This window comes from Talpa occidentalis, unplaced genomic scaffold (genome assembly GCF_014898055.3).
Source record: "Talpa occidentalis isolate TD23 unplaced genomic scaffold, MPIMG_talOcc4v2.1 talOcc4.9, whole genome shotgun sequence".
Taxonomy (NCBI): Eukaryota; Metazoa; Chordata; class Mammalia; order Eulipotyphla; family Talpidae; genus Talpa; species Talpa occidentalis.
In genome coordinates, this window is record NW_023605305.1 from 39734789 (window position 1) to 39746928 (window position 12140).

Here is a 12140-nt window from a genome sequence, read left to right on the forward strand (position 1 = left end):
TACCTCTAGTTCATTGTCATTAAACTCAATATCTCAGACAGTTGTGCAGTCTTTACTTTGTTATTTTTGATGACATACATTTCTGTATCTCAGAAGAAATGTCATTTTATTTTTGAACATTTGATTAAAATATTGAGCTAAAAAGTCTCTATTTCATTGGTTCAAATTTTTCCTGCCAGAACTTTTAAGATGAGATGAGTTAATCCAGGAGAGAATTAGGATGACAGGTTGTGAAGCAAGTTTTTAAATATCAACTCCATAACTTACTCACCATATGCATTTAAACAGTTAACTATCAATAATAGTAGAAATTATCTCATAAAGTTATTGTCAAGTTTAAATGAGTTAACACTTATAAAGCATCTTAGAGCACCGCTTGGTATGTGCAAACTCTTTATTTTTTTTAAAGATTTATTTATTTATGCATATAAGAACTGGGGTACAGGCCAGAGGTGTGGAGGGTAAGAGGATTCACCAGAGACAGAGTGGGGAACAGAACAGGCAGATCTACTGAAATACACTGCTGAGGGGAGCAGCGGGTGTGTCAGGAGAGGTCTGCTGCGCCATGTGTGTAGCTCCCTGGCTGGGGATCGAATTCATGCTGCAGTGGCTGCAAACACCTTCATAAGTTGTGTCTTAACCTCTTGCACCACCAGGGAGGCCCATGCAAGCTTTTAATATATGTTAGTAATCATGATTATTTTCTCATGAGATGACTCTTTCAAATAATTATAATGGTGCTCTCTCTCTGCCTCTTTGCCATTTTTCTCTTTCAAGCTCACCACATCCAATTTCTTCATTACACATGAACATTGATTCTGGTGTCAAAAATACTTGGGTTTAAATATCAGTTTTGCTACTTTGTAGATGTATAAATTTGGACATATAAATTCTTTAACTCACTCAAGTTGTTTTATCACATATGAAAAGAAAGAACAGCTTTACTAGGCTAAATAATTGTCCCAAAGACACCCAAGTCTTAATTCCTAGACTCTGCAAATACTATATGGCAAAAATTATAATTAAGGGTTTTAAGCTAGAGAGAAAATTTGGGTTCTCTAAGCAGACCCAAACTGCAATTACGTGTCCTTATAAAGGAAGCTGAGGGAGATCTGACCATAGAAAAGAAGACAATGTGATGATGACCCAGAGGTTGGGCAGATGTGACCACAAACCAAGGACTGCTGACATTCATCAAAAAGACAATGAATGAATTACCCCATGGTACTCCCCAGAAAGAATCATGTCTACCACCTGACACTTTGATTTTCACTCCATAGACTCATTTTAGACTTCAGCCTCCAGAACTGAAAGAGAACCTTCTGTTTATTGAGCAGAAAAATCCAGTAACTAATCCAAGGTGAGGATTTCTACCTCATGGAGCATGAAAAGAGCCAATTACCAGAAGTAAGAGCCCGTAGACTTTGACCCACTGCATCTTTTCTAGGACAACTAAACATACTCAGTGCTAGTTAGAGTACAGAAAGAAGAAAAGTGCAGCAATATTCATGTCTGTGCTATGTGTTAGTCTCTTGTGTAAGTGGGACTTCACTGACAACCCACACAGGGCAATAGTCAACAAGCATTCCTCCCAATCTGCAGGTGAAAACCCTGTCCCTTTCCTTGGATGGAAGATATTCTAGAGGAATAGTCACTCTGATGCAAAATGTCAGCAGTACAAGGAAATTCAATGCATACCAAGAAAAGGAAATACTACTCCTAAGATGAAAGGAGAATCTGAATTATTACTAGGCACCACTCTTCATAAAAGGGAATTTCTCAGGTCCAGAGCACTGACTGGACAATCCGAGGGACTGACAACAGGTTGTAGCATGAATACTTCCCCAACACCATTTTCTTAAGTTCCTAAATTCATCATGTTTTTAAACAAGCAATTGAAAACTAATGCAATTATATTTATTAAACATATATTTGAAAGGATCAAATGAGAAAAAATACAGATTTATATATAAAGAGAGAGAGTTATTTTAAAAAATGACTCAGATCACAGAGAGACAAAGGATTGTAAAATTTAAAGACAGGTAAGCAGCAAATTACATGCCTATTGCATTATCCCACATAGGAAATGAAAGTGGCAGCAGGCTAGACATGAGAAATAGAAAGATTCTCCAGATTTTTAGAAGGTAGAGGAATTTTGGCTCTATATTAGACAGAAAGGAATAGAGGTGGCAAGATTTAATAACTAAGATTGACTCCCAGCTTCCTAACCTGAGCAATCTATCTGTCTACTCTTCCCTTTTCTTTTTGGGAGCTTAAAGTTCACATTTGCTATTGATGAAGTTGGCAATGGAACAAAATAACTGGCCCATTTTTCCATTGACTTATTATTAGCTTCTCCCAGACACCATCATAACTTTCAGATAATCAAGTCTGATTATTTCATACCTGATTTTTTTAAATAAAAATTTATTTCATTAGCATAAACATTTAGGCACTTGCCATTTTGTTCTCTGATTTAAGAATCGCCTAAAGTCAGGCAAAAGGACAATAATCTCATGAACTTATAAAGTTCTGTGCTTCACAGAACTATTCTCTGGAAGAGAACAGTCAGAAATCAAGGGCCTGATTCAGGAATAGTACACCTTCTAGAAACATTTGGCAAGTGTGGCTGTTGTGACTTGCCCCTAGATAATTTAATCAATTGACAAATGTGTCCAGTGGGTCTCTATTTAATGTGTGGGTCACCAGCAAAAAAAAAAAAAAAATTAAATTGAAAGGAAAAATGTATACCACAATTGAGTTTGTCTGGGTCCACACTTTAGGTGATTGATACTGGAAGTAGAATTCTTTCTCTTTTGTCAGAATCAATTACACAAATAAATTTTTTTCCAATCTCAAATCTGTGCATACCTGCACATTGTAATGTTTCCAGAAGACTCATTATAATCATCACTGAATATTTATTGAGAACCTACTGGGCATAGAGAGCTGGACTAGGCATGTGATCAAGAGAAAGTCTATTTCCAGCCAAGTCCTTTTGTTTCCATCCTGTTCTGTGAGTAATAACATACCTAAGGAAAGTGTAATTCTACACATAATCAAACTTATTATCTGATTTGATCATTATTTTGATTGCTACTTATGATTTATAATAGAGGTCATTATTATATTACATACTTTCTGTATATAATTAAGTTATTTTAAATGAAGACTTTCATTCAGCTCAAGTTAGCAAGAATAATGTATTTCTGATTTCCTCATCACCAACAGAAGAGAAATTGAACCACAGGAAAAAAAAAATGGTATTATATTATTGAAAAGCCTTTTTTTCCAAAATTTTAGAATGCATTATATCCATCAATGGGAAGATTGATGGCATTTAATATGATATAAATTTCATTGTTTCCAAAAAATTATCAGAAATATGTCAAGGAAACTAAGTTCTCTGCATGCCATGTGGGGTTTGAATTCTCTGATCATATTACAAGTTTTAAGTTTTAACAGGTAAGAAAAGATCACATTGTTATAGTTGCACGTAAAAGACAAAAGGGCCAAATTGATAAAAGAAGAAAAGAAAACTCCAGTGTCTTTCAAAGCAGATTTTCATGTTTTTCATTGTTAGTGAATTGGTTTATATGTCAGGTAAACTTTGATCTTAAAATATCTTTCACAGGCATGATTTCCTCCAGAGACTATCTTCGGTCTTGATATCCTCATAAGTGAAACAAGAATAAATATTTTGTTCCATAAAATATTCCTCCTATGACTACTATTTGTATCTCTCAAACTTGTCTTTGGGTGAAGGAATCTGTAACCAATTTTTTAAAAACTGTTGTTAGCCTCTCAGAAAGCTCTATCTCTCAAATAGGCATCATTTCCTAACATCCTAAAATTGGGGTGTTGAGGTGAATAATCTGTATCACATCACCTTTGTTTAATATCCAATGGCCATAGCAAATTTCTTCTGGGTTTCTAATCCTTTATTTCTCTGCTTTCTTCTCGAATCCTTCCCTTCCTCTTCTGTTTCCCTGTGCATAATAGCTGATGCTTGCTCTGTCTCTCTCCCCACCATACCTGCCCCACTTCAGCAAGATGGTTCACCCTGTTCATTCCAGCTCTGATCTGGCAAATGCAGGTGACTCCCCCTCTCTGCCTAATATATTTAGCACCAAAGCCATTTAGGTACATTCTACACAAACCCCACAGACAACAAGTCTTCTTTTTTGTTTCAGAAACTTCTTGGAAATCTGTGCCAGATGAATTAGTCAAAAGTACATTCCTTGTGATCACAAAAAAGTAATCTGGACTATGTTTGGGCTATATTTAAACTGAATTTAAAATGATACGTTCTGAATGTGTTTCCCTCTGATACAGGAGAGAGAGGTAATTTACTTTCCCACCGGTTCCTATTTTTGCTATCAGAGTTTTTGAATCAGTCTTTTCCTAATTAATTCATTCATCAATGTAAATTTGTATATTTTTATATTCTTAACTCTCCCTTAACTCACTTGCAGTGTTTATAAAGGCAGCAATAGAATAAAGGCAGATAATCGGGGGGTATTAGAGTCACCCTAACTTATCTAGCCTAGGGAGCTCAACTCATCTTTCCATTGCTGAAAGAATTCCACTACAAAAGTGGAGTACTGGCCTCCATCTAGGACCAAACATTCCCATTGTATCAAATAATTCATTTCCTATAGTTAGCCCAAAAGTGAGTTTATTATCAAGAACTATGCAGGAGGAGCTCATATAACCTTATTGATGGTTTTATATGTTAACCCTGATGTTGCTTTCCATCCACTTTAATGTAGCATTTGAATGTAATGTAATTTCCTCATACAAAGTCTCCACCTTGTGAATTTAAGATTTAGTTATAACCTGAGAATATGAACAAGCTGTAGAGGCCAAAACTTTGTTCTGTCCTCACCTTTACCCTTCATCCTTTCCACCCCTACAGGGAAATGAACTAGATATCTTCACACAAGTCAGAGTACCAGTTCTAAGGCACTAACTTCCCTTACTGAAAACACACAGAGAAATTATTGCTAGCCTCCCCGGTGGCGCAGTGGTTGAGCGCTGGGTCGCGAATCTGCCCGCGGCCTCTGCTGCGCCGGTTCGATCCCCGGCTACTCCCTGGCCACCGGAGGAGGGTCCCACATGGCGCGCAGACCTCTCCTGCCACCCGCTGCTCCCCTCAGCAGTGTACTTCGGTCCTTCTGCCTGCTCTGCTCCCCGCTCTGGCTCTGGTGAATTCTCTCACCCTCCTGCGCTTCTGACTGTACCCAGTGCATCATGTATAAACAAAACAAACAAACAAACAAATAAATAAATAAAATAAACATGCCTCTATAAAAAAAAATTTAAAAAAAAAAAAAGAAATTATTGCTAGCCTGGATTTATCTTACCCAATTTGGGAGTCTTCTGTTTTCAAGAGATCCCAGAGGATTTCTACTCCTCTGATTACAAAAGAGACATATTTGATTTTCTATTTTTCAAATTAAAGTTCACATATTGGAAAAATGGATATTTTTTTTCTACTGTAGTAACTTTTTTTAAAAAGATTTATTTATTTATTTATTTATTTATTTATTTATTTATTTATTTATACAGCATTGGGTAAAGTCAGAAACACAGGAGGGTGAGAGAATTCACCAGAGCCAGAGCAGGGAACAGAGCAGGCAGCAGGACCAAAGTACACTGCTGAGGGGAGCAGCGGGCAGCAGGAGAGGTCTGCGCGCCATGTGGGACCCTCCTCCGGTGGCCGGGGAGCAGCCGGGGATCGAACTGGTGCTGCAGAGGCTGCGGGCAGCTTCGCAACCCAGCGCTCAACCGCTGCACCATCAGGGAGGCTCTCTACTGTGGTAACTTTATCCAAAAGAAAAAAACCTACAGACAGTATCTGACTGATCAGTAGTTCTGATATGTGCTCAGACTTTATTTCTAAGTCACAGGTTTAGAATTTCTCATAGAAACAACATGAAAACTTGTAGTTTGCTTTCCTCAAATTTTTTTTTTTATTTTTGCATAGAACAGGTGTGGGGGTGGGTGAGAGGATTCACCAGAGGCAGAGTGGGGAGCAGAACAGGCAGATCTACTGAAATACACTGCTAAGGGGAACAGTGGGCGAGACAGGAGAGGTCTGCGGCACCATATGTGGGTTAGCTCCCTGGCTGGGGATAGAACTCAGGTCTTAGAGGTGATAGTGCTGAGATGTAATCCCTCAGCCACCAGGGAGAACCTCCAAAAAAATCTTTCATGCCTAATGTTCGTGGTATTATTTCATGCATGTCTAAGCACCACATATCACACACAGTGTATATATATGAAGGACACATTGCCCTCCCTTTTCATATAAGATTATGTTAGAACATGGCATGAAAACAAGGCTACCTCAAGGGTACTAGCTAACCAGATATTCAGTAGCTCCTAAAATCAACTGTTCACCTATTCACACTTGAAGACCTGAGGACAAAAAACTTAAGGGGACAAAAGGCACACCTGACTCAGTTTACATGTAAACATGCTGGGTTGACAACATCCAGATAAAGAACAAGCATTCAGGTGGCACCACTGGAGTCAACTTTAGATCTTGGCTCCACTACTTATTGTATGTTACCCTCTTTACATGTCCCTTTTGTTTATCTAGTGCATTAGGCTTCTTGGGTGATTATGTGAGTTGTCACACAAAAAGACTTAGCATAATACATAACACGAAGGATGCTAGTTGTGGTGACAGACCTACTTTTTATTACCTTCTTCACTGTAATTTGCCCATCTCCAGGGATTGCCACTCTCCCAATACCCAGAGATGGGTCTCAACTGCAATTTATGTAATATTTAACTGTCCACTAAACATAGTCAGGAGTGAACAATTTGAACTTGGCTAATTAAATTTGCCCTCCAAAATTCTGGGTTATGAATCCAAAGTCTTAGAGTGAGAACTGGAAGTTACTTTGCATTAGTGGCTGCAATTAAGAGACTAGGCTCAAAAACACTTGCAATTTCAGTTCCAAAGAGCCCCTGTTTCCTGTTCTCAAGGCTGGTTGTTAATCTCTTCTTTGGACTCCATGCATGAGATGGATACTCTGGCTCCTTCTAGTAGATTCCTATCACCAACTGTTTTCTAAGGGAAGCTGGCTGCAACTGGTTTCTGAATTTTGCAAAGCAAGATTTATTTTTAAATGTAATTAATAATCATTGTTGTAATGGGCAGAGTGACACTGTTACTTGGAGTAACAAGGGTAGTGAAATCCAAACACTTTGGCTTCTCATTCAAAATGTTACATAATCTGGTTCCAACACTTACATTTTATTTCATCTTAATATTTTACATATATCCCTGCTGATAGTGTTCAAATTTTACTTGTGAATACATGGCTCCATGGAAACTATGTATCACAAAGAAAAATCACCCAATAAATAATTTTTGAATAAAGGAAGTTGTGAAGGATATAAAGTTAGATTAGATATGTGACAATCTAGAGTGTGTACTGAGAAATGAGGTTTGGGGAAAGATATTTAAAGAAAGGCATTTTAATGTGCAATGATAAAGATATGTTCATCTCATGTTGCTACTGACTTACAGAAAAATGCCTGGATCAATTAATAAATAATTTTCTTTTCTAAGCTAAATACTACTTAGTACAGTTTGAAAGGATAAAAGTTTTAAAATACTAATATAAAAAAACTACTAAAAGTAGTTGGTCATTAACATCATAGGTGTCTCCATAAAAAATAGATCTCTCTTGACTTGCCAAACACAGCCACTCCCTTCAATTTCCAAAACACTTGCTGTTATACTGGGCATAGATCACAGTGACTCTTGACAGTTTTTTGTTTGAGAATTTGAAGTAAATGGCTTTGGAGAGCAGTTTTGCAAGAGTTTGAATTGAATTGACTTTTAGAACGTGTAAGTATATCTAAGAGGGCCAAAGTGATAAAATTTCTTACTTTGGTTGCTAATTACTTGAAAGGCAAAGTATTATAATGACAAGAAGGAGGAAAAAACACCTGAGGAAACTCCTTTTTAGAGAAATCTCCTTGCCAAAAAAATTAGAAGCTCTGTGAGGAGGTGTGAGTATAAACATCCAGCCGACCACTGCCCTCCTGGACTCTACAAGGAACTATCTGGCAGAATCCTAACCTGGCCTCGCTCCTGTTCTATTGTTTGGAAAGAGCAGAAAGTTCTTTTACAGGGAAATGGGAGGAGAACAAAATGTATTTTTAATTTATTTTTATGATAAATATCATTAAATCAAAATTTAAAACTACATATATTTTTTTCTCAGTTTGATGCTCATAATGCAAGAAGGAGTCATTTAATAAGAGATTGAAATGAGCATTTAAAAACAATGAAGTCATTATTTTAATGAAACCTGATCAACTTTCCTGAATAATTTGGGATTTTTTTAAACAACATATTTCAAGGCAGAAAAAAGGAAAAGACCATACGTTTGGCAGAAATGAAAAATGGTTACTATGGCAGCTTGATTTGGACATGGAAAACCTGTTTCAAGCTATTCATAAACCCAACTCTTGCAAACTATTTATTATGTACAATAAATTATATGAAACATGTAATGAAAAAAATGAGAGTGACTTGTTTTAGAACTCAGAGAGTTAATGAAAACTATTTGAGAAGAAAGGACTGGGTAAGTTATGGATCCTAGTGTTCCCTGCTGAACTAGCTTAATGAATTTTTATCCATTCCAAAAGGACCCCCCACTCTTTACCATCTGACACAAATGTCACATTCTTTAAGGAAGAAAAAAATCGGAACCTGCCCTTATCACATAAAGAGCACCATTTTCACAATTCAAACCCAATTCATTTAGCCCCCACCCTTCATGCCTGAGTGGGCATCTCTCCTTACATACCCAAGATGAAACTTAGAATTGTAATGGGGGTGGAGAGATAGAAACTATCAGCCCTCAGATTCTAAACTGCTTATTCTACATGAAGGTTTAAAATAAGACAATACAAATATATTGTCAAGTAGAACATGACTCTGTGAGTCCAGAAAAGTGTGGTAATTTTGTATCCAAAATATTTGTGTTTCTACATGTGCAAGACACAAGTTAAAGACTTGATTTCTGACCCCAAAGACATAAAATCTAATTGTATAAAAGATACAGTCTCTAAACAAGAATCATTAGAAGCAATATGTCATCAAGTGTTACATTGTTTCCTATGAATAAAAAATGTATACAAATTTTACAGTGGAATCAAACAGATTTGGGGTGAGTGTAAGTATAGGTGACATATTGCTGTACATATTTTAAAATGTGAATATTTGTGCTTTGTAAAACAGAAACAATTTGGGAAAGAAGTGAGGAAAAGGGAGACAGAAAGGTTATTCGCAGAAGTCTGATAGGTGGCACAGTGTTTGCTAATGAAAGCATCACATAAGTATTGTCCTATAAAAAGGTAATAAAGAATCCAAACTATGTGCACAAAACTATGCAAAAATGTGGGTGGCAAGAAAACGAAAGTGGGTCTCCCTGGTCACAGTGGCGTAGGGGTTAAGTATCAGCACTATCACCACTGCTGCATGAGTTCCATCCCTGGCCAGGGAGCTACCCACATGGCATAGCAGATGGCTCCTATCTCCCCGGCTGTTCCTCTCAGCAGTGTATTTCAGTAGATCTGCCTGTTCTCCTCCCCAATTTGTCTCTGGTGAATCTTCTCATTCCTGCACCTCTGGCTTATACCCCAGTTCTTGCATAAATAAATAAGCAAGCAAACAAACAAACAAACAAACAAATAAATAAATAAATAAACCTTAAAAATAAAAGAAAATGAAAGTTAAATCTTACAGCACAGATACTGTATCTGTGAAGTAGTCAAAATAAACACCATAAACAAAATTAAGCAGCTCTCTACCACTAAAGCTAATCTTCTGGGTTGAATTTTAAGCTATGCATGTACAAAATGTCATTCTCCATGCCTTAATTTCTTTACATGTAAAATGGATGTGGATAATGCCACATCCAATGAATGCAATTATTACAGAAACTATGTGTTAGCATTTGTAAAGCACTTAAAATATCACCTAGCACAAAGTAAGCATTTCATCAGTAGTTACTAAATTAAAATTAAAAATTCAAATATCTGGGGCCTCCCCGCCTCCCCGGTGGCGCAGCTGTTGAGCACTGGGTTGCGAAGCTGCCCGCAGCCTCTGCAGCGCCGGTTCGATCCCCGGCTGCTCCCCGGCCGCCGGGCGAGAGTCCCACATGGTGCGCAGACCTCTCCTGCCGCCCGCTGCTCCTCTCAGCAGTGTACTTCAGTCCTTCTGCCTGCTCTGCTCCCCACTCCGGCTCTGGTGAATTCTCTCACCCTCCTGAGCTTCTGACTGTACCCAGTGCTTATATAAATAAATAAATAAATCTTTAAAAAAAAAAAAAAGGCAGTTTCTCCCTCTTTTAAAAAAAATTCAAATATCTGCATAAATTATTTTTAAAAAGATTTATTTTATTTATTTATGCATATAAGAATAGGAATGTAGGCCAGATGTGCGGGGTGGAGAGAGGGGGTGAGAAGATTCACCAGAGACAGAGTGGGGAGCAGAACAGGCAAATCTACTGAAATACACTGCTGAGGGGAGCAGCAGGTGAAACAAGAGAGGTCTGCTGAGCCATGTGAGTTAGCTCCCTGGCCAGCTGCAGTGGCTGGTGATAGGTTGATAGGTTGATACTACTGAGACTTTAACCCCTGTGCCACCAGGGAGGCCCCTCTGCATAAATTCTTAATGCTATAAAATATCTCTCATCAAGTACATTTTAGAATTAACTTCCTTATTAGCATCTTTTAGGTAATTTAATTCAATTTTAATAGCTGTACTGACTTATAAGTGACAATGAATTGCACATATTCAAACTGTAAGATATAACCAATATTGACATATGTGTACGTATGTGTGCATGTGTGTGTGACATGAACCCATCTTACAGTCAAAATAGTGAACCTGGGCCTCCCCGGTGGCGCAGCGGTTGAGCGCTGGGTTGCGAAGCTGCCCGCAGCCTCTGCGGCGCTGGTTCAATCCCTGGCTGCTCCCCGGCCACCGGAGGAGGGTCCCACATGGTGCGCAGACCTCTCCTGCCTCCCGCTGCTCCCCTCGGCAGTGTACTTCGGTCCTTCTGCCTGCTCTGCTCCCTGCTCTGGCTCTGGTGAATTCTCTCACCCTCCCGCGCTTCTGACTGTACCCAGTGCTTGTATAAATAAATAAATAAATATAAAAAAAAAAAATAGTGAACCTATCTAATGCCCTTGAAAGTTTCCCCCTAACCCGGTAAAATCCCTCACATCCATTTCCAAACCCACCCTGTTCTCTTACACATTAGTTTGCATTTTCTAAATATCAATAGGGGTTCAGTCTCTCTAGGATAAGGCTAAAGTTTATTTTTAAACAAATATTTAATTATTTCATTTCTATTTGCTGAAATAACCTTCTTTTCTCCACTGAATTTTACCTTGCACCTTCGTCAAAAATCAATGGACCTTATTTAGTGAGTCTATTCAAAATTCTGTTCTGTTCCATTTATATATTTGTCTATGTTCTGATTATTGTATATTAATAAAAATCTTCAAATCAGATAGTATAAGCCCTACAACTTTATTCTTCTTCAAAGTTGTAACTTCTCTAGATTCATTACTTTTTTGTATGAAATTTAGAATCAGCTAAATTTCCACAATTCTGGAATTCTGATTAGAATTGTATGGAGTATTCTGAGCTAAAAGTCAATGAAGAATTTATTTATTGTATATATTATTAATTTATTATAATTATAATTTTCTTCCACAATGCTTTCTAGTTTTTATATGGGGGTCATTTACATATTTATATATATTCCTAAATATTTTATTTGTGTTTTATGGGGTTTTTATTTTATTTAAATATTTTATTTTATATAATTCTTACATCTTTTTTCATCTTTGCACAATGTATGCACTTTCATTTTGGTTATATTCCCCATACAATTGCATCCCTCCCTTATTTTGACTCTAGTCCTTCCTTTCCCTACACTTTCTTCCCCCCTTCCCTGTAGTGTGTCTCTGGGTTATAGTTGCTTGTTGATTTTGATTTTAACTTTGTATTGATTAGTCTTTTTCCTGGTCTCTTATTTAGGTTTTCTAAATTCCTGCTATGAGTGAGACCGTCTGGTATTTTTCTTTTTCTTTCT